The sequence below is a fragment of the Cupressus sempervirens genome, chromosome 6 (genome assembly GCF_028749045.1).
Source record: "Cupressus sempervirens isolate cs-2001-9-10 chromosome 6, ASM2874904v1, whole genome shotgun sequence".
Lineage (NCBI taxonomy): Eukaryota > Viridiplantae > Streptophyta > Pinopsida > Cupressales > Cupressaceae > Cupressus > Cupressus sempervirens.
In genome coordinates this window covers 362311201-362333948 of record NC_143123.1, presented here as the reverse complement: position 1 = coordinate 362333948, position 22748 = coordinate 362311201, and positions in this window count along the sequence as shown.

The window sequence follows — 22748 nt, the reverse complement described above, 5'->3', positions numbered from 1 at the left end:
GAAGAATAAAAAACTTTATAACAAGCCAGAAAGATAAAGAATGAAGGATATGCCTTACACTACATCATGGAAAGATGGTAAACCTATCAAGAACATTGATACTCTTGATCCTCTCAAGAAAGTTAATCATTATGTTGAGAATGACACATAGTCTAAAGCATCTAGAATGCCACATTCTCCATAATAATTTTTTTTTGCTAAGAATATTATTGATAGTGACTTTCATTTTGGATATGAACCACAAATAAATGCATTATTCATAGAGCCTTTTTGGGGATAAGACTCTTCAGAAGATGAACATATGTCTGATATTAATGTTGGAAATCTAATTGAAAAGCTCATTGTTGAAGATCAAAGAGGTAGATTATTGCAAAGAAGGAAGATTGTTGTAAAAGAATGTTTTAAATCATAGTTTTGTCATCGATGTCAAACATGCTATTTGTAGGAATGACATTTTCTTATAAGATCCAAGTACTATCACTTAGTTGATTGATGAAGAGGATTTGATCAGCAAGATGTAACAAGAGCACCTAAGGGAAAGGTTGAGTTATGATGTTGTAATGAAGTGCAAGGATCAGTTAAGACAATGGTCAAATGATGTATTGATAGCATACTCAAAGATATAGAGGATGGTCACACTTAGAAACATTGGAAGAAGAAGTTGTAACAAAGGTGACTACAAAGCTTAAACTAAAATCATTAGTGGGTGCTGAGAAAGTTAGTTGAAGCTAAGGAAAATCTTAGTTGGAGCCAAGTAATAGGAAATTCTAGTGTGTGCCGAGTGATCTTCAGGTGCTGAGTGAAGATCAGGTGCCGAGCATCAAAAAATTCTTAGTTGGTGCTGAGTGACCTTTAGGTGCTGAGCATCAGGAAAAACAAAGTTGATGCTGAGTAACATAGTATGTGCCGAGCATCAATGTTTCAATAGTGCCAAGCTGCTACATTATTTCAAATGATGAAGATTCACAAAATTTGAGCCGACAAAGTGGTTACCTTGAATTTTGTGAACAGGTTGGAAGCTAAGGATGATGAGTTGGTGGCACAAAAGTCTATGTAAACTATTTTTGGGTGAATTCCAAAGGATTATTCAAGAGGTTTCTAGAGGAAACAAAATATGGGATAGATGCAATGAATCCTACCTAATCCATATGAATTGAAATTAAAGAATGGAAGAATTGAGCAGGAAAAGGGATTCCAAGACTTCTATTTAAGGAGTCATAGACCAAGAAGAAAATGTTGCTGATACTATTTTTGTTGAAGTGCCAAATCTACGAAGTGGTTAGAAGGGTGTCAAGGAGGAGACATCTAGGAGAAGGAAGAGCACATAGGCTCTACTTCTATAAGTGGTCATGAAGAGATGATTGCACTGGTACATTGAACATGGAGACTCAAGGAGACTAAGCTTGAAAGGAGGGCAAGCTATCAGAGTTGCAAAGATTGAAGGCTAGACAATGGTATGAGTTGAGAAGTGATCTGAGATCTACAAGATAAGTTGCATGTCGTAGTACAGTGAAGATTTTCTAATACTCTCTAGCAATTGTATTAGATAAGGAAAAATCCTATGGACTTAGGTTGGTTTAATAGCCATTTGTAAATCCTTTAACAAGGTTGCATTCCAATTGAATGTTCTAAAGTCCTCTAACCAAGCCCACTTCTAATAGGGTGGTTAAATCCTCTAAGATGGTCACATTTAATAGTGTATTGTAAGCCTTTAATAGGGCAGGCCTTTCACAAGGCATCACTTCAAAAGAGTGAGAATGGAGTAGCATGTTACTGGTGGTTTTTCTCAAATTGGGTTTCCACATAAATCACTATGTTATTTGTTGATTTCTTATGTGTTATGCTTGCATATTGATTTACAGTAACTTGCTGGTTAGAAAAGTTAAAGCTTGGATGAATAAATGATTGAATGGGCTCACTATACTTAGTGAAAAGTTTGAATTGGACATTTGGACCTTGAATAACTGATTCACCCCCCTACTCTAAGTTATTCTAAAGCATTTCTAATAGTTAATACAAGAAGAATAAGACAATCAACAAATTCTCTTAGATGAAGAAGTATAGATTAGAAGAATTATGATAGTTGAAGAAAGAAAGGCTCTCACAATTGCTTCACTTGAAAAAGCTAAGAGAAATTATAGATTAAGGAATGGAATGATTAATACAGACCTTAAGAAAGATGAAAAACCTTCTCTACACAAAGGGATTGCAATAGATAAGACTCCTCAAAATATCTCACAAGAAGGATCAAATATAGATCAGTAGGCATCAGGTAAGAAGCAGGTAAGTAATTCTTTTATTTTAAATGATTTGTTTCATTTAAAATTTTTTGTTCCATTTTTAGAGATTGTGAAAATTCCTAAATATGGCAAAGCAGTTTTGAATATTAGATTAGAGACTAATAAAGGTTGTGAGAAAAATCATATTGAGGGGATCACACCTGTCATTTATCTAGGGAATTATGTCAATGAAATTTTCCCCTAGTATGACCCCTTTTATTTGACTCTTCTTATAAATAATAAGTTAGTTAGAAATTATATGATAGATTCAAGAGTTGCTATGAATATTATGCCTGCTGAATTTATGACTAGATTAGGATGAGAAGTAGACATACCTTATGGGAAGTGTTATGTGACAGATAATATCTCTATCCCTATCATTGGGGTGGTTGAAAATGTCAATTTCAAGTTCCCCTCTTGTCATAATGTCTCATATAAGAAAAATATAATTGTGGTTGATGTCACATCCTCTTATGGTATGTTACTCTCAAGAAAATGGTCAAATCTAGTTTGAGAGCATATACAATTGGATTTATCTTATGCAATGATCCCTATAAATAGAAAAAATATAAGAATTGGGAAAGAAACTAGGTTTGAGTATATCATCAAAAAAATTTACGCTAACATAAAAATTATTTTTTGTCAAATGGATATACAATTTTCAAATAAATTGTAGCAAAACTATCTAGAGTGCAGGGAATTTTAGTATTCTTATGTAGGAAGAAAGTGAAAGAATATGGCATTTGCATTTCCATGGAGCATGTAGTAAAGAGGAAAATGGTCCTAGATTAATTTTGACATCCCCTTTAGGTAAAAAATCTAGGTATGTATTCCTCCTTTTGTTTGAATGTACCAATAATGTTGTTGAATATGAAGCTTTACAATTAGGGATTAACATTGAAAAAATTCATAAAATTAGGTCACTATGAGTATTTAGTGATTCTAAAGTAATTGTATACCAAATAAGAAACAAATTTGTGACTAAATATTCTAGACTTAAAAAATATAGGAATTATATATGGGATTTGATTGAATATTTTGATTTTTTTGTAATCACTTCAATAGATAGGAATGATAATTCTCTAGCTGATCTGATGGTTAATATAGTTGTAAAACAAATTGACACACCATTATAAGATATAGTTCAGGTGGAAATAAAGAATAGGCCATCTGTACTAGAAAATATTAATAATTGGCAAGTTTTTGAAGATGACAGGGACTTGTTCAACTTTTTAACATGTTAGGAGAATTATCAAGATACTGAGATTGATTGGAATGGGTTGGTGGAAATTCAAGATGGAAAAGATACCATTTGGGTTGAGGGGATAGTTCATCTTAAGTCCAATAAAATACCTAAAGGTTTGGTCACATTAGAAAGAGTCTCCAATGAACATGAAATGCTCAAAACACATACCCTTGCCATAACTGAAGAGAAAGTTGAGAAGATTAACTTGAGGAATGAATATGCACTGAGAGAAGTATTTATTGGTAAAAGGTTACTTAAGAAAACTAGGTTAGATTGAATTTATTTACTAAGGAAATACATACATGTTTTTCAATTGTCATGTGATGATCTTCAAACATACAAAGAGGATCTCTTTTAGCATGAAATCCTTCTAAAGTTAGATGAAAAACCATTCAAGTAAAAGAAATTTCCAATAAATCCAATGTTAGTACCTAAAATGAAAGAATAACTAATTAAAATTAGGGATGTTGGCATAATAAAACTAATTAGATACTCTACATTGGTCTCTAACTTGGTTCCAATCTAAAAAATAATGGTGACATAAGATTATGTGTAGATTTTAGGAACTTAAATATATCTTCCATCAAAAGATAATTATGCATTCCCAAATATGGGAGCTCTATTACAAAAGGTTATAGGAAATAAATTGCTAGCCATGATGGATGGTTTTCTAGTTATAATCAGGTAAAGATTGAATAGATTGAACAATACAAAATAGCATTTACTACTCCATGGGGCACATACATGTATGTCACGATGCCCTTTAGCCTAACTAACATAGGAGAAACCTTTCAGAGGGCCATTGATGTTGAATTTGATGGTCTAATTGATCACAATTTATCTATTTATCAGGATAATTTGACAGGTTATTCAAAGGAAGTAGAAGACCATTGTAATCACTTGGAAAAAATATTTAAAAAAGCTCTTAAATATATAATATCTTTCAATATAAAGAGTTCCTAATTTGGATTAACAGAAGGAAAATTGTTGGGTCACATAGTTTCTAAGGAAGGAGTTAGAATAGACCCTGATAGAGTGAAGTCTATTCACACTATAAAAAATCCAAAGATAGTTAAGGTAATTCAATCATTTTTTGATTAGATTAACTTTGTTAGAAGATTTGTATCTAAATTTGTTGAGGTCATAAAGCCTATGTCAAAAATGCTTAAAAGGTTAGCTAATCTAATTTGGAATGATGAGGCTTTGTAAGCCTCTGCAAACATAAAAAGAGCTATTAAAGAAGAACCTATGCTTAAAGCCCCATATTTCAATAAAAAATTTCAGGTTTTTTCCTTTGCATCTTATCATACAATTGCTGATGTTATGCTCCAAAAGCATGAAGAGGGGCATGAACAACCCATCGCTTTCTGTAGTAAGAGCTTGTAAATTTTGAGTTGAATTATGATATAAATGAGAAATAAGCTTATGCTTTAGTTAAGGTAGTGAATTCCTTCCATCAGTATTTGCAAGGTGCTAATGTTGTAGCTTATGTTCCCAATGCAACAGTCAAATATATATTCATAATAGTTAAATCTATAGGGATAAGGTGTAGATGGATTAACCAAATTCGAGAATTCAACATTGACATTTAGATAACCAAATTAGTCCGAGGTAAGGGATTGGAAAAACTCATGGTAGATGCTAATTTGGAGGCATAAAAAATTAATCAAATGGAAGTAGATCATACCATAGTCAGTATAGAGAATTTCCCTTGGTATACATATGTTTTCTACTATTTGAGAACCATGAAAAGTCATGAAAATTGGAGTAAAAATTAAAAAAGGATAGTTAATTTACATGCAGTAAAATATGTTCTTATTGAAGGGGACTTATATTTGAAAAATAGAGATGACATATTACATTTTTGCCTTGATACTCCCCAAGAAGCCACCATTCTAAAACAATTACAAGGAGTTTATGAAGGAAATTTATGTGCTCAAACTACTGCAAACAAAATTCTAAGGGCATGATATTACTGGCCTTGTCTCATCAAAGACTTTTGTAATTATGTGAGAAAATATGAAACATGTCAAAGGTTCTCAAGTAAATTGAAGTATGATGGAGCTTTTACCCTTATAAAATTATAAGCATAAGAACTATTTTAGATGTGGGGAATAGATTTCATTGGTGCAATCACCAATAAGTCAAGCAGTGGATCCATTTAGATTCTGGCTGCTACAAATTATTTCACCAAATGGGTTGATGTCATCCCAACTAGGCAATCCATTAGTACTGTTGTTATATATTTTTGATGAATACAATTTTGACAATATTTGGTGTTCCAAAAAAGCTTATTATTAACAATGGGATGTGCTTTAGATCAAAGGAATTCACAAAATTTTGTATAAAGTATGGAATAGCAATGTCATATTCATCCCCTTACCATCTATGGGGAAATGCTCAAGCTAAGTCAAGTAATGAAAGTATTCTTAAAATCATAAAAATGATGTTGGATAATAACAAGATAGTTTCAAATTTGAAATTAAACTTGGGTGTATGGGTAGATAGGATAACAAGAAAAAAATCAATTGGATTCTCACCTTTTGAACTTGTATATGGTCAAGAAGCAAGAATCCCTGAAAATAATTTACGACCAGTATATAGATCTATCATAATTGAGAAATTTGAGGATATTGATTTTATGGATGAAAGAATCATTACTCTTGTAAAATTAGATGACAAGAGGAGATCAGTATTATAACACATCGAAAGGAAAAAGGGTGTGAAATCCTTGCATGACAAGAAGGTCACATAAAGAATCTTTAAAGTGGGATAGTGCATGTTTTAAAATGGAATGTTAAGGACCAAGACAAAGGGAAGCATGGTAAATTTGATCCTATATGGTTAGGGCCTTATGTTGTGGTTTTGCAACATACACCCTATTTCTCCTAGAAATGGGGACCCCTTAGTAAATTTTTTGTCTCCCAGACCCCTAGTTCATGGCTTGGGCTATTTCTTGGACTCTACATGGAGTTTGGATCCTAATTTTTTCCTCTAATTGAGAAAACCAGGTGCTAGAATTGAAAATTTTGGAGATAAAGGATGATTTTTGTGTTAAGGTGCACACTAGCACACATGTACACCTATCCTAGGTGCACAAGTGCACTAGATGAACTAGTACATTTGCACTTTCCTTTGGAGGTGCACACTTGCTCCCATTTGTAGGTGCACACATCCAAAGGGTGCACATGATGCTTGATCTATAAATTCATAGGACCACCTTCTCCTCTCATCATTCATCTTCGTGCACTTCTTGATCCTACACCTTTGTACCTTTGAATGTGTACAAATCCTACAAAACACACACACACATATTAGTTAAGGCATTGTAAAGGTGCACATGTGCACACTTATACAAAGTGCACACATGCACACCTTTATTTGCATCTCCTAAACATAAAGCTAAAACACCTAAGAGAAAGGTACACATGTGTGTACCTTTCAAAAAACCTAACAAAACAGTAAGACAATGTGTGCAGGTGCTCACCTCCCCAAGGTGCACACATGTGCACCTTTCCCCAAAAAATAAAGACAACTAGAGATAATGGTACATAGATGTGCACCTTGTCAAGGTGCACATCTACACACCATTATTTAAACCCTTAACACCAAGGCTAGGTAAGGGTGCACACTATTCATGTGTGCACCCTTAGTGCATTATTTGAAAACTACTCAATTCCCCCCTTTGCACATGGAATCTGCATGTGCATAGTAGAGCACATGCGTATGTGCACACTCCAAAAGTGTGTGCACCTGCATAGGTGTGCAACTATGCATAAAATGACTATCCAAGAGTCATTAAGTGCACCTAGCACACCTCTCAAGGTGCCCAAGTTGCGCTACATTTATTTCCAAAGCTTTTTAAGGGGATTTGAGTTTTTTTTAGGGTTTTTGTGTTATGGGTTAGATTTTTTAGCAATTAGGGTTTGTTTAGGATTCAATTTTTAGCTTTTTGGACTAATATTTTTTGTGTTGTGCAAACATAATGGCTTCCTCATCATCCTCTCTTTCTGAAAAGATTTCTCCAAAAACCATTGTCTTCAAATTTCAAGGTGCACCAAAGAGCTGAAGTTTTCAAGACAATCATTCAGAGATCAGAGATACTAAGTTGGGATATATAAACTGAAATGCATTCTTGGTACTCTACAATAAGCCTAAAGAGATGTCTCCAATGGTGTCGACACTTATCAAATAGAGGTTGGCGAATGTCACATCACATCCCACATCAATACAATGTTCTAAGCTCATTATGACTCTAGTAGAGAACTATGTGTCTGAAGAAAGAGTTGTCAAAAGTGTCATAGGAGAGATAGTCCTAGACCTAATACTAAGGAACATTGAGAAAGTTTTCCATCTCCCAAGAATGGATCAATATGTGAAGATAACTTATCATCAAGTAGAAAGATGGTATAGGGAGAATGAGAAGAAGGCCACAGAGATAATAAAATCATCATTTTTAATTATTGATAAAACACCTTTGGGATGTAGAGCATAAAGGTAGACATGACTAGAGGTTATATGAAGGACAACATTAGTTATGCCATTATACTTTTGAGAATAATTATGGGTCTACCAACAGTTGGGCATCTTTACATCTAGATGGTACATTTCATAGAGACCATCAACATAGATAAAATGTCAATTGATTGGGCCACAATAATAAGTGAAAACTTAGATGAATAACTAGTAGGAGCTAAATTTGACCCCAAGTTTTACATGACATCATATTTGGTGTATGTATTGATAGCAAGGATAATTGATTATCCATGACTATACAAGAAGGGAAGCATGCAAGATGCCAATTCTTGGTCCTATGTGGTATATCCTCAATTGATAAAGAAGAAGCTCTCAGATTAGAATAAGGAATTCCAAATAATGAATTATGCTTTCATATTTACAATCATCAAATTTATAGAGGGTGATTATGCTAAGAGGATGTTAATAGAGGCAACAACAAGGATCGTAGAGATCAACACCTATTACATCTAGTTTAAAATATTCACTTACCTAAGAGTAGGTAGTACAATGGTGAATCTAAAGAAACTCCTGAGATATCCATTGGATAGGCTCATTTTATTAGAGCTTGCAAGATAACTCACATTTGCTAATGAAAAAGTGAGAAAATAGTGTAAGAAGACATGGGTATGGCCTATTACTATAGGTTCTTTTGAGGTAAATTAGAAGCAAGATATCATGAATTTTGATTCAAAGTGAGATCAATATCCCTTGGAAGATTACAACTTCCCTCATCCCTTTTTTGACAATATTGGCAGAGTTCAACATTTGGAAGGGAAGCAATTTGTGCATAAAGATGTTATTAAGGATTATTGGATGAATGCAATAGATGACTATGAAATATAAATAAGGAATTATTGTAGGATGACTCAATATCTGGAAAGGAGTGCCTTAAAGATAAAGTCTCAATCAAGGTTGTTCAACAAGACACTCAAGATGTCTTGGATCCTTTGTTTAACAAAGACAAGATATATGATAGGCTGACTATGAATGTGGAGATTGACAGGGATGAAAATATAGATATAAACCACAAGGATAGGCATATAATTTAGTTGACAAAGGATTGGATCAAGAAGCCCTTTAACCTTGATCCAACTCCATAGATTGTTACCTTTCAAGCCACTGCACACCTAGTAAAGAATAAAGGTGCAAAAGTTATGGCACCAACATTCTCTATTCAATCTCCAATTAGGCTAGAAATAGTATATCAACATGATAGGGATGTTGGGTACTTTAGAGTAGATAAAGAAAAAGGTAAGAGGAAAAGAGATTCCCCAAGACAAGTTGAGCCTAAATCGGAATAGCCTCAAGAAGAGGTGGCTCAAGCACCTAAGAATAAAGAGCCTCAAGATAAAGAAGTAGCTCAAGCTCAAGATATTGCACAAGTGCCCCTACCTAAATAAGAATAGGAATAAGAACTAGAGTAGGAAGCACAAGAGGAAGAAGCCTCTCCTTTAGTTGCTAAGAAAGCTAGGGTTGGACCTATTGTGAGAAGGACAAGAAGGAAAAAGATATGAAATAAGGTTATTCCTATTCCTTTAGTGCCTAAAACCATCTTTGAGGTAGAAGATGAAGAAGATAATCTCCCCTTGAGTTAGAGGACTCATTTGACCAGGGCTACAATATAAGAGAGAAGAAGGAGCTTGACCATAATACCGCCATCCATTCTTAAGGAACCTATTTTGGTTACCATTTTTGAAGATGAGCAACAACATTAGATTGATGAGTAAGAAGGGCAAGAAAAAAATGTTTTCAACATATCTAATTTTGATTTTATGCCTGTAGGAACTAAAATGGTGGCTGATAAGATATAAGATACACCTACAAACCAACCTATTGGAGAGGATTGGAATCAAACTCCACCTCAATCAAAAGGGTTTCTAGGTGCATTGCCTCCATCATTTTAGGACTTGTTATTCTTAGACAGAGGTTCAATCGCTCCTCTTCCTCTTGTCAATGAAGAAAAAAAGCAAGTAGTACATGGGGAAGAGATGGAACAAAGGTGATCTAATGAAGTATTAGAGGAGGGGAAGATACACGAAGAACACCAAAAAACTTCTTAGGATATAGAGGCAAGAACTGTGGCTACAACACATATAGAGACTCCAAATGTAAATCTCTCTTAGAAGGAGAAGATGTTAGCAGATTGGTTGCAAGGATGAATGTTGATGAAATTCTTATGGGGCAGTATTGTAGATATGTTACTATGATGATATGTTACATTCATGACTGAGTTTTTCATTGATGTTAACATAGTAGTTTTCTCTAGTATCTAATAGAAGAATAGCAAAAAGGTATGGATGGCTAGTTGAGTATTTACATTAGCTGAAGTTATGGGAGATACTATTGAGTATCTACTATATCCAATTAATGTTGGAAGGAGAAATGATAAGTCTAGAAGAAGTTATGTAAGTTTTGATGATGTATGTTCTGAGATAGAATTTGCAAAGGCATGTTCTAGTAAACTTGCTATATCTCATAGTAGAGTTGATATTCTAAGAATTGAGGTTGAGGACATGAATAAGACATGTTGGTGATGATGTGGCTAAGATAACTCATCATAATATTGTATGTATAGAAATTTATTCAAGTTACAAGGTGAGAGATTTATGTTATCACTAAGTGTAACATGTTCTTAATGGGGTCCTATAATAATTAATTGAGGAGCTCTAACAAAAAACTTATAGAATTATTTTGAGGACTCAATATAAAAGAAGGAAATTTTCCTTTATCATGGTATGAATGATATGGTTTTATGATTGAAGATAAGTAGTAGTAAGAGTGGAATGCAAAGTTGAGTAGAGCAATGCAAAAGTGAAGGAAACTTCATTACTAAGGTTTTGCTAAGTGATTTGAGGTTCATGACCTAGTCTATAAGGTCTAATAGTGATTGGTTTGATTGATAAAATAAGGGAAAGAAGATCACAATAGTAAATAACATGTTTGAGCAGTGATCTCTTCTTGTAGTTGAAATCACATGTTTGGGTAGTGGGCACTTCTTGCATACATTGTACAACAACTCCTAATAGGGTTAACACAACTCCTAATAAGGTTGGAATCTCCTAATAGGGATTCAAAGTCTCCTAATAAGGACTCTATGTACTAAATGTTGTAATAGACTCCTAACAGGGTCCATCCTCTAACAAGGAATGTTTATATTAGTACATCATCTTGTGGGCATCATTCCCACTGTGGTTTTCCCTCTAATCAAGGGTTTCCATAGTCAACATATCTAGTGTAATTGCCTATGTGCATTTGATCATGGTTGTTGTTTACTTTGGTTGGATGGCTAAGTTTTCATAAAGAAGATAAATGTTTTAATTATCAAAAAATTGATTCACCACCTCCCCCCCCCTTCTCAGTTATCTTGGTAAACTATTGTTTCTAACAAAAGACTTTTGAAAGGAGTGATAAGGGAAAAGGACTTGCAGGTCATACTCCCTCTTTAGCCAAATACATATCTCCTATGGGAACTACACTGGCCTAGATAAAGAAGGAAGTTATGGTTAGACAAAAGAGGTAGTTGAACCTAAATGAAGAGGAGAGTATGGATGAGCTAGGGAAGCCATAAAAAAGCTTGAGCCACCTACGAGTGATGTGTGAACATTGGCCTTCATAATAAAGAACCAAGATCAGGAGTTGTTAACGCTATTGTCATCCCTCCTCTACATGTTTACATCAAGGATTTGACTCCTAGTAATTACCACATCAAGGAGGTCCTCTTAGGAAAACCCATGGTAGACACTACTAAATTTTTGATCACTATGGTGTGAAGGAGGTTTTTAAGTAGGTGGACAAATATGAGTCAAAATTAGTGACACTGAGGTAGAAAATTGAGCTCTTGAGAGGATATTTGCATGAAGTTATGGGCCCCATTGACCTAGATAATCCAAATATAACTCTTGCTACAACATTAGAGAGGAGGAAAAAGGAGAGTGTACAATTAGATTCATTTTTGGGTGCATGTCAGATATGGCATGACAATTTTAAGGATAAAGATGTATAAATTATACAAGCTAATTTGAACCTATTACACCATGTTCAAAATAATGCAGATAAATTGGTATCCATAGTGGACCAAGATTTTGGGTTAATGGATGAGGTACATACCTGGGGAAAAGACCTTCAAGCACTTCAAATAATAAAGGGTCAAATTTATCATACACTTAAAAATGTGTATACAATAGATGAGATTGATAAAATGGAAGATTGGACTGAAAAGGGAGTTGTCAAGAATGAGGTAATGGAAGGATTTTACGAAGATATTTAGAAGTTGAAAGATTAAATACAAGAGCAGATTTTGGAAACTGACGAGTATTATAGTGATGCTTGCCTTGATATTTTTAAAGATAAGTCAAGGACTAAATTCATTCTAGTAAAATTAGTGATTCAATAGTTCCAACAAACCTTTGAAGATGATTCTTCAAAAGAGGATATCAGATAAGCATTCAGGATGAAAGAAGTACTATTAGAGTTGGATACTAAACTAGATGATTTTGTGGATATTTGTATGGAGATTAGTAACTATAGGCAAATAGTTAAAGATAAGTATAAAGAATTGGATTTCCTAGAAGCTTCCCAAGTGGTGGATATTATAGAGAAATTCAAGAAAAAGCATCCAAACATAGCTTTGGTATAAAGGGGAAGAAAACCCAGAAGCTAGAAATTCAGTTTTGACACTTGGGGAAAATTTTGGATTTTTTCAGCCTTTCACCAAGGTGTAAAAGTTGTGCTATTCCAGAGGTATGGTAGAAATTAACTACCAATATCAATCAAAAGGGACCCAGCCAAAATGGTTTCACACTTTAATCATCAATTTCATATGGCATACTGCAAGCTAGAAATGGCCTTACACTATACCAGTTAAAGATGTGATTTAGATTTATTTTAATTTTATGGACCATCTTACAACTATTTTCTTAAGAAGAATTCTTACTACAAATATCAACACATTAGAAAATGTCTTCTTGGAAGCAATTACTTTCATGAAACAAGCCAATCCTAATGGAGGAGGATTGATACCCCTAACTTAAGCTATTACCATAATACCAACATATCTTGTTAGAGCACCATTGATGCCTAGCCAATTCATACCAATGAATCTAACTCCACTATAGTAGTCACCCACTCCACAAGTTCTAGCTATAACATACCCAAGATATGAACCTCCAAAAGTTGCTTTCTTTGAGAAAAAGGCAACAACAACCACTAAAATAGAGAATAATGTTACATCTGAGCTTGGTCAAATGAAGAAGACCATATCTTAAATTACCATTGAGATGAATTGATTGAGGTTGTCTTAAGGATAAAAAAAAAACTTTCAAAGTACAAATCATAGTCTCTATAATAACAACAATTACATTTAGAACTACAATAGGAATTTTGGTGGAAATGAAAATGTAGGAAATAACAACATGGGAAAAAACAATGGAGGAAATAATTCCAATCCTCCTGATTGCAACAACTATTTCCAAAGACATAATTGAGAATGGAAAACTTGTCCAAACAATGGAAGCATTCCTACAGATAATAACAACAATAATGCCCAATATTTGGACATCAATCAGTATGACAGTAATCAAAATATGCCGGATGATGATGGCTTATATTACAATGGAAATAAGCAAGTCAATCAAAATTCACAAAGCAATAGTAATGAGTCCCCTATGCAATTCAATGTCATGCTACTAGAATCCTATGATTCTTCATAGAAAATGGAATGGAATAACAAGCGAATAAAGAATTTTCTTTTCTATTCAGTCAAGAGCCAGATACTCAACCAAAAGAAGTGTTTTACTTTCGAAATGATAATCAAAATACCTACAATTTGCAAATTCAGAAGGAACCCATGACCGATGGTATTATTCCTATATTAAAACCAAACTCCTCTAGATCTGAGAGCAACTATCAATCTAGTACCTATTAGACCCCCATATGGATGACAACACAATTAGAATCAAGGAAATATGCTTACAATCTTGAAGAATCCTACATGGTCTACTAAAAAGTATAGTGTAGTGGAAGATTTGAAATGAACAAAGGCCAACATGTCCATGTTTGACATGCTACAAAATTTTCCTAATTAACGTGAAGCACTGATGAAAAATCTAGATCATATGCAGGAAACCCCTAATGCAAATATTGTGTCTCAAAAGATAGTCTCACAACAAATCAATTCTTTAGAGGCCATGCTAAATATGTTTGAAGACAAGGTTGAGGTGCCTCCCTTTTTGCTTAGCATCAGAATATACAAGAAGAACCTTCAAAATTTCTGAATTGATTCAAGAGCTTCTTGTAATGTTGTGCCACTTTTAATAGTGCAAAGATTGGGAGTCACTCCTTAGCCATCTAATCAAATAGTGATACAACTCAACAAAATGGAAATGAAGGTAATTGGTGTTCTAAAACATGTTTAGATACAATTAATAGTTGATCCTAGAATTCAAGACATCATAGACATATATGTGGTTGAAATTCTTGAAAAATATGGATTGCTACTAAGTAGAAAGTGGACAAAATGCTTAAGAGGATGGTTTTCAACTAATTTTCCTCAATTGTAGCTACCTTGGAAAGGGTTGAATAATTAGATCAAGATTGATGTTGAGCCAAAATTGAAGACAATGATTATAGAATATAATGCACCAAATGAGGTGGCATTTCTACAATCTAATTTAGGCTCTTACAAAGTGATGGCTTTTGATACAACTTCAACTAAAGCATTAGATGATCAAAATGAAAGGACCATGATTCCAATCCCAAAAGTAGAGATTGTGACATAGTTCATAGATAGCATGGTGGAAAACTTATGATACCTAGGTGAAGAAGTAATCCCGAGTGTTTTGCTCCTTCTTGAATTTTGCAGATTGCACAAAGTTAGTCATTCAGAGTTTGAATGTTCAAATTGCCAAGAAGTGGTTGCTGGGGTACTAACTTAGATAATGGAAATAAAGAGTGGCCTTATTCCAAAAGAAGTACCCACTGAATGTTCAAGCTTTGTATACATATCTGAAGCCATGGGGAAAGATGGAGAAGAGGTAGAAGATCTCAATGCATCATATAGTGATAATTCTTTAGATGGTGGAGGTTTTTCTTCTCCTCCACCAAGAATGATTAAGATCCAAAGGAGACATTTCATAAAAGGTCAAGGTTGGGCTTTAGTAGTCATTCATATTAAGCCTAAAGTTGACAAAATTATGGAATTTATTGGGGAAATTCAAGATTAGCAAGAGAAACATACACTCCCATAACAAAGATAAACATTGAAAAATCATCAAGTTCATCATGTAAGAGATTAAAATGGATCCCAAAGAAACAATCCTTCAATGTTCAATAAAAGAAAAGCTATGGACTAACAAAAATAAGTCTAGGAAGCCCAAAGAGGATCCAATCTAGACACCTAGGTTTGATGACTCTAAATACAAGTTAAGAGTCGGTGCAGGTATTGAATTAATCAACCCAAAAGGTAGATCTTTTAATGCAATATATCAATTATAGTTTAGATATACTAACAATGTTGTAGAGTATGAAGTCTTGATTCATGGACCTCTTTTCACATTAGAGAAAGGAGTCAAAGCTCTCATAATCAAAGGAGACTCCCAGTTGGTCACTAGACAAGTGAAATCAATTTATTCTTGCAATGATAGGAGATTACTCACTTATAGAAAGGGATTATGGGATCTAATGGATGACTTCAAAGCTTTAAACATAAAGTCCATTCCCAGAAGGAGAAACCATGTAGCAGATGCCCTCACATTTTTAGCTAGTGCATTACAACCCATCGAGAGAACAAAATAAAAAATATTTTTAATAGAATTGGTTGATGTCCCATTTATCCCAAAAAAATTTATGAACTTCCAAGTTTTCTAGGATGACCAACACATATTTGAATTTATCATGTGTTGATGGGGACACAACCCAAGAATAGAATGGACACAACAGAAAAGGGAAATTATATTAACTAAGAAAATAAGCTAGTACAAACAGTACAGAGAAAATAAACTTTAGAACATGCCCTAAGGGCTTACAATAGCATAAATTTGGAGAATATTTCTCCTTTTAGCACCTCCTCTCAAACTCCACTCCGAACTGCCTTTTACAATGCCAGAAATCTCCTTAAATAGACCCTGGAGGGTTAAGGACTAGGAGTACATTCTAGAAAGTGCTAGTAGGCATCCACCAATGAAATAGAAGGTTCCAAAAGCTGCGTTAGAAGTCGGTGCAAATCTAGAAGAATCCATAAACGGTAACCAAACTTCCGGGAGGCATAACTTTTGAACTGTAGCTTCGATTGACGAACCGTTTACATTTTTAGAAAGCTCTTGAAGCGCTCTATAGCCCTATGGACCAAATTTGGTTGTCCCCCATTTTTTGACCCTTTTTGAGGTCATTTAATGCCCCAAACCTGACTTTGAAGCATTCTTAGGAGGTCTCCAAAACCTGAAAAACTGCAATAACTTTCAAACCAAATTCTTTTTTTGGAATGCTCTAAATCATGATTACATTCATTTGGCCAATTCACACCTTCTAGTTTACCGAAATGATGGCCCAAATATATGCTCCTATTTTTTCAGGATTTTCAAACGCACTGATAGTTGAACTATGAGAGTTGGAACCTTTATTTGAGCCAAATGGGTATCCAAAAATGTAAAGACATGAAATAGAAACTAAGTCTAAGTACATTTTTTTGGGTGACACAGGATTACCCTTATACCTCTGGATGCCCCTGCATCAGACACCCAGGGTAGATTGAAAAGTGACCCTATCACTTTATGGATGGTAGAGGAAATCCCAAATGGGAAACCTCAACTGCTGAAATCCAAGTTGAGTCCTCGATCAACTGTCCTTTCTATTTGACCAAATACTCTTCATACTGCCTGTTTCTAGTACTCCTACCCACACGATGATCTAGAATGTCTTCTATCTCCTCCTTCTTAGAAGCAGGAATTGGACATGGCTCTAAAACCAGCTCCTCATCTGCACCATCATCATGATACTCTATTAAATCTGCAATGTTGAAAATGGGTGAAATGTGAATACAAACTGGCAGCTCCACCTCATATGCATTTCCTGAGTTATGTTTCTTCAAAACTTTGCAGGGGCCAAATTTCTTCATTTTTAGCTTGTTGTAAGTACCAACTGGAAATCTTTCTTTTCGTAAGTGCACCATGACTAGATCCCCTACTTGGAATTCCTTATGTCTTCTCCTTTGATCAGCCCTAGCTTTATACTCTTGATTCATCTTGATAATGTGTGCTTGAACCTCCTCATGTAGACGCTTGATGTGTTTAGAAAATTCCTCAGCTTCAACACTTGTCCTCTCCCCTTGTTCTATCTTCCTCAATTCTGGTGCAGTCCTTGGGCTATTCCCATATACAATTTGAAATGGTGATTTTCCAGTACTCCTATTTACAGAGTTATTATAAGCAAACTCTACCTGTAGTAGAATCAAATCCCATCCCTTGGGCTTATCTCCAACTAAACATCTCAGCAAATTGCCCAGACTTCTATTTACCACTTCTGTTTGGCCATCAGTCTGTGGGTGATGCGTGGAACTGAATTTCAAGACTGTTCTCAACTTCTTCCACAATGTCCTCCAGAAATACCCCACAAATTTAGTATCTCTGTCAGAAACTATACTCCTTGGAAGACCATGTAGTCTTACCACCTCTTTGAAAAACAAGTCTGCAATATGGACAACATCATGAGTTTTGTGGCGTGGAATGAAATGTGCCATTTTGGAGAACCTATCAACCACCATGAATACTAAGTCATTACCCCTTTATGTCCTTGGAAATCCAAGAACAAAATCCATACTTATGTCCTCCCATGGCCTTGATGGAACAGGCAATGGCTGATATAGGCCAGTATTTTGACTAAACCCCTTGGCAACTTGACAAACCTAGCAACTCTGTACACACTTCTTCACATCCTGTGTAATTTGAGGCCAAAAATAATGTTCTCTAAGAATGGCAATGGTCTTATCCTGACCAAAATGTCCTGCCATCCCTCCACTGTGTTTCTCCTTAATCAAATTTTTCCTCATGGAACTCCTTGGAATGCACAATTGACTACCTTTGAACAACATGCCATCCTGAATCAAATAGTCTAACCACTTGGTTCTATCTACAGAAACAGGTTCTTTACAAGCTTTCCATGCTTCAACAAAATCAGGATCCTCGGGGTACAAATTCTTGAGTTCATCAAACCCAACTACTTCAACCTGCATTGTTGTAAGCAACAACTGTCTCCTACTTAGTGCATCTGCAACCCTGTTAGATTTTCCACTTCTATGCTTCAACACAAATGTATAACTCTGCAAGAATTCTACCCACTTCATATGCCTCTGATTCAATTTACCTTGGCTATTTAGGTACTGTAATGCCTGATGATCAGTATACAAAACAAATTCCTTTGGCAATAAATAATGCCTCCATTTCTTTAAGGCCTGAACTATTGCATAGAACTCTTGATCATAAACAGAATACTTCTTCTTTGCATCATTCAATTTTTCACTAAAATATGCAATAGGCTTACCTTCTTGGCTTAATATAGACCCAATAGCACTACCACTAGCATCACAATCCACCTGGAATACTTTTCTAAAATCTGGAAGTGCCAACACAGGTTGTTCAGTCACCTTCTTCTTCAATAATTCAAAACTTCTCGCAGCTGCTGCAATCCATTTGAACTCTTTTCTATCCCCTCTTATTGTATCAGTTAGGGGTGCACATATGCCACTGAAATTCTTAATAAAATTCCTATAAAAACTAACCAGACCATGAAATGATCTTATCTCAGTAGCAGACCTTGGAGTAGGCCATTCCAAGATGGCTTTTACCTTCTCTGGATCCATTTTGAGACCTTCAGGTGATATAACAAATCCTAAATAGACTAACTCCCTTTTTGCAAAGACACACTTCTTTAGATTAATTAACAGTTTCTCTTCCCTTAGCCTTTCAAGGACACTACGAATATGTAGTAAATGTTCTTCCAAAGTCTTGCTGAAAATTAAAATATCATCCAAATAGACAATAACAAATTTTCCCAAGAACTTCTTAAGTACCTCATTCATGAGTCGCATGAAGGTGCTTGGGGCATTCATCAATCCAAAGGGCATGACTAACCACTCATAAAGACCCTCCTTGGTCTTGAAGGCTGTTTTCCACTCATCTCCTTCTCGAATCCGTATCTGATGATAGCCATTCTTCAGATCTATCTTTGTGAAGTACTGAGCTCCACTCAAGCAGTCCATAAGATCATCCATCCTTGGTAAAGGAAATTGGTACTTGATGGTTATCCTATTTATAGCTCAAGAATCTGTACACATCCTCCACTCTCCATCCTTCTTTGGTGCAAGTACTGCAGGTACTGCACATGTACTTGGGCTCTCTCGAATCAAGCCCTTCCTCAACAACTCCTAAACCTGTCTATTTAGCTCCTCTATTTTAGTAGGAGTCATCCTGTGAGCAGCCTTGTTAGGAAAACTAGCTCCTAGAATAAGATCTATCTGATGACTGATTTTCCTTACTGGTGGCAATCCATTTGGAACATTATCAGAGATAATATCTCCAAATTCCCCTAGTAAATTTGAAACTTCAAATGGTATTTCAGTACCACCTTCTTTATCTTTCCTAGGAATCAAAGCATAGCACATATGCTGATGTTTCATGCCATCTAAAAACTTCCTTCCATCAACAAGACAAATCCTAGCACTGCTACATACCTTTTCACCTTCCTTTTTCATGGGCTTCAATTTGTGGTGAACTCCATCCTTTGTTAGAGAGTATGTGTTTGCATGTCCATCATGTATTGCATGTCTATCAAACTACCATGGTCTACCCAACAATAGATGGAAAACATCCATCGAAATAACGTCATAGAGAACCTCATCATGGTAACTCCCAATTTTGAATTTTACTAAACATTGTTCACTTACCAGGACCTTATGATCATCTTTTACCTAATAAATTTGATAGGGTTGGGGATGTTTCTCCCTCTTGAGCTTTAGCTCAGAGACCATCTCTTGTGATACCAGGTTATCAGTGCTACCACCATCAATGATCATGTCACAACATTTATCCTCACACTTGCATCTGGTACGAAACAAACTCCTTCGTTGTCCTAGTTCATTCTCACCACTTAGTAGGACTCTTTCATTTACCAAGGTCTCTCCTCTTTCTGCATCCTCTGAATGTGATGATTGTGCATCCTCATCCACATGAGCAACCCTAGCTTGGCCCTCAATTCTCCTATCTATCCTTCCTTGTCATTGAGGGCATTCAAAGGTACGATGACCTTCTTCATTGCAATGGAAATAGGTACCACGGAAGCCTCCTCTTCCTTGTCCACGTCCTCTACCTCTTCCTCTTTGATTTCCAAAGTCTTGATCATGGGAGCGGTTGAAACCCTCATTCCTCTGGTTTCTGCTAGTACCCACATCTTCATTTTTCTTTTGGGTTTCATTGCAGCCTCCAGATGATCTACCACTTCCCCTTCCTCCTTGATCGTGCCCTCTTTGTCTTCCTTCAAACCTTTTATTCAGCTTCTCTTCAACTCGTAGGGCAAACTGGTATGGCTCTTCAACGCTGGTCATTCTTACCAGACTTAATTCCTCCTGGATGCTAGGTCGCAACCCACGGATATTACGAGCAACCTTCTCCTTATTTGCTTCTGCATGCCCTGCTCTAATCAAGAGTCGGTAAAACTCCTCTGTATATTCTTGGATTGATCTTCCTGCTTGCTTTAACCCATGCATCTTCTTAAATAGATCAAGCTCATAGTCCACAGGAATGAATTGCTTCTTCAATTTGTCCACCATGCGATCCCATCTTGTGATCTTCTCCTTTCCTCTTCTAAGTCTTTCCAGTTGAACCTCTTGCCACTAGATTTTGGCATGGCCTTTCAGTTTGGCCTTTGCAAACTTAACCCTATCTGGGTCCCTTATATCCTCATACTCAAAGTATTCTTCCAGTTCATTGATCCAATCGATCAACTCATCTGGTTTCAAATTTCCTGAAAATATACCCACTTCAATTGTAGGTCTTTTCCCAAACTTAGTAATGGCCCTAAAAAGCCTTTCCTCTATAGGATTTAGAACTTCCCTGTCAACTTCCTCTTCTGGTCCCATTACTTCCTCTTCATTGTCATCCTCACTATTGTCACCTGCGGCAACATTTTCTCCTCTACGAAGCTCCTCTTGCAATCTGGAGGGCTCTAACCTCCTCAGGATCAATAGCTCTGGCCCTTCCACCATGCTCTCTTCATGAAGGCATCTTCTAACTCGAACCCACAACCACACAGTCCTGGTGCAAACTGCCTCATAGTCGGCGCTCTGTCTACACACTCAGGAAAACCCGCTTTGATACCACTTGATGCGGACACAACCCAAGAACAGAATGGACACAACAGAAAAGAGAAATTATATTAACTGAGAAAATAAGCTAGTACAAATAGTACAGAGAAAATAAAATTTAGAACATGCCCTAAGGGCTTACAATAGCATAAATCTGGAGAATATTTCTCCTTTTAGCACCTCCTCTCAAACTCCACTCCGAACTGCCTTTTACAATGCCATAAATCTCCTTAAATAGACCCCGAAGGGTTAAGGACTAGGAGTACATTCTAGAAAGTGCTAGTAGGCATCCACCGATGAAATAGAAGGTTCCGAAAGCTGCGTTAGAAGTCGGTGCAAATCTAGAAGAATCCAGAAACGGTAACCGAACTTCTGGGAGGCATAACTTTTGAACTGTAGCTTCGATTGATGAATCGTTTACATTTTCAGAAAGCTCTCGAAGCGCTCTATAGCCCTATGACCAACTTTTCTCATCCCTCATTTTTTGACCCTTTTTGAGGTCATTTAATGCCCCAAACCTGACTTTGAAGCATTCTTAGGAGGTCTCCAAAACTCAAAAAATTGCAATAACTTTCAAACCATGGGGCCTATTGACCTGATTCTTTTTCTAGAATGCTCTAAATCATGATTACATTCATCTGGCCAATTCACACCTTCTAGTTTACCAAAATGATGGCCCAAATACATGCTCCTATTTTTTTGGGATTTTCAAATGCACTGATAGTTGAACTATGAGAGTTGGAACCTTTATTTGAGCCAAATGGGTATCCAAAAATGTAAAGACATGAAATAGAAACTAAGTCTAAGTACATTTTTTTGGGTGACACAAGATTGCCCTTATAACTCTAGATGCTCCTGCATCATGTGTAATGGCCATTTTAAAGGAAAATAGATTGATGACACTCCATATAACAAACCTAAAGATGAAGAACTTGAAGATGAAGATGGGATCCTCAATTTGAAAACCAAAACTATCCCTAAGGGGATGGTTGACTTGGAGTGCATCTTTGATTGTGATGAATCAATTCTTGGAAAAAAATTAGGTCAAAGAAAAGGGGATCAAAGAGTGAGATTCATATAATTTGGGTACTAATGAAGATCTTAAAATGTTAAGGGTTGGAAAGGCATGCAACACTCAGGAAAGACAAGATATGATCCAATTGCTTAGGGAGTACAAAGATATCATTACTTGGAGTTATGAAGAACTCAAAACATATGATCTTGATATCATCACACATGAAATTTTGTTGAAACCAGATGCTAAACCTTTCCAAAAAAGGAAAAGACCTATTAATCCCATTATTGAACCATTGATGACAAAGGAAGTCAAGAAGTTGCTCAATGCTAAGACCATCTT